This window comes from Nannospalax galili, unplaced genomic scaffold (assembly GCF_000622305.1).
Source record: "Nannospalax galili isolate Female #2095 unplaced genomic scaffold, S.galili_v1.0 scaffold1845, whole genome shotgun sequence".
In the NCBI taxonomy this organism is placed as follows: Eukaryota; Metazoa; Chordata; class Mammalia; order Rodentia; family Spalacidae; genus Nannospalax; species Nannospalax galili.
In genome coordinates this window covers 341,812-344,008 of record NW_008353595.1, presented here as the reverse complement: position 1 = coordinate 344,008, position 2,197 = coordinate 341,812, and positions in this window count along the sequence as shown.

The following is a 2,197-nucleotide window of genomic DNA, read 5'->3' as shown; positions in this document are numbered from 1 at the left end:
CCCCCAGACCCATTTCCTCAGATCAGCAGGAGGTAAGAATATTTGTTTTGTGGTTTGTCTTGGTCTTAATGTCTGTCAGTCATTTTCTGCTCTGGGAACATTCCGTCTGAACAGTTGTGCCTGTACAGGACCTGTAAGTCTGTATTCTGGGAACCAGCAGGAGTGGCAGATGTGCCCAGAGACCCCAGGTTCTGCCACTCTGACCTTAGTGGCCAGAGTGATCTGAAGTGAGGAGGAAAGCAGTTTTCCTCACCTCGGGAGAAGGGAGATTGGTTTGGCTACTCCCCTCTCGATCTGTACTTTCAGTTTTTGGGTTAAGAAGTGCGCAGTAAGGATTTTGTTTTGTCTTGTCTGTATTTGTGCTTGGAGATCCTAAAAGTAAAAATAATAAATGCAGTGTGCATTTGAGTGAAAGGACCAGTCCACATGAATGTAATTTAGTGTGATATACATGTGTTTGAAGGTTACATTATTATCTTAAAGGGGAAGATCTGGTTTTTCTAGATTCTCCATTTTAAGCTTTCCTCCACTCTTTTTACCTTTCCTTCTATTTTCGGCTCAAGCCTTCGCATGGGACCATTAAAGGCAAAGGAGCAATTGAGGTTTTCTGGTCAGGGCCACTCCCTGATGTAAGCCAAAGGCTCTTAGCCCTCTTATGGACCCCACACACGGGTGGAGACGAGACAGCCTTCCTGTACTTCCTTCTCCTCTCTTCAGCCACTGAAAAAGCCCCGCGGGCACGGGTCGAGCAAATAAGAGCCACAGGGCGCTCGCCGCTAAAAGACTCCCGTGGAAGAATAAGGGGGTCCCAGGCATGAATCCCAGATAAATTCACGTCCCCCGCAGAAGAAAAACTGGGCAACGATAGGTACTTGTTCATAAGCACATTCACAGGTCACTATTGTTTAGAGTGGCATCATCTTTTCTCTTTCTCTCTCTCTCTCTCTCTCGTGTCCTCTATCATGGGTCAATCATTAACTACCTCTTTAAGCTTAACCCTGGAACACTGGAAGGAGGTCATGGAACGGGCCCGTAATTTATCACTGAAGGTTGAAAAGAAAAAGTGACAGAATTTCTGTTCTTCTGTGTGGCCCTCTTTTGAAAAAGGATGGCCAAGGGATGGGACTTTTGACCTTGCTACTATCTTACAGGTTAAGGAATACATTTTCCACCCAGGGCCACATGGACACCCGGACCAGGTGGCTTATATAGTCACCTGGGAAGACTTGGCACGGAACCCTACACCTTGGGCACAACCATTCCTACCTCCACGGGGAACCAGAGAGACTAATCAAGGGCCCTCTACCCCTTCAGTTCCCCCAAATCTCACTTCTTCACTTTTACCCCTCCAGTCTTCCCCTGAAAAGAAGAAGCAGAAGCCAGTCCTTCCTGAGGACCAAGCCTCCTTAACCCTCCTTGATCCTCCACCTCCCTATCCACCTGCGCAGGCACCCCCACCCCAAGAGCTACCTCATCCCTCTCCTTATTCCACCGAACCTGACCAATCTCCCTCTCCATCTAGCAGACTTCACCTGAGGAGATAGAGGGGGTCCTTCTGGTGGAACCTGGACTGCCCAGGTTTTTCCCCTCTGAACTGTAGGGGATCAGATCCAATACTGGCCTTTCTCAGCCTCAGATTTGTATAATTGGAAGACTCATAACCCTTCTTTTTCTCAGGACCCTCAGGCTTTAACTGCTTTAATTGAGTCTATTCTTCTTACCCACCAACCCACTTGGGAAGATTGCCAACAACTTCTCCAGGCACTCCTAGCCACAGAGGAGAGACAGTGAGTCATCCTGGAAGCCCGGAAAAACATCCCCGGGCAGGATGGGAGACCTACTATGCTCCCAAATAAAATAGATGCAGGATTTCCTCTGACTAGACCCAACTGGGACCCTGAAACCATGGCAGGTAGGGAGTGTCTCCGTCTTTATTGCCAGACTCTGTTAGCAGATATCAAAGGGGCCGGAAGGCTCCCAACCAATTTGGCAAAGGTATGTGGTATAACCCAGGGAGAAAATGAAACACCTGCAGGGTTTCTAGAGCGCCTCATAGAGGGATATAGGATGTACACCCCTTTTGATCCCACAGCTCAGGAGCGTCAGGCAGACCTTATTATGGCCTTCATAGGGCAATCTGCTCCTGACATTTGTGGCAAGCTTCAACGGCTAGAAGGCCTTCAGGGGTACTCCTTAC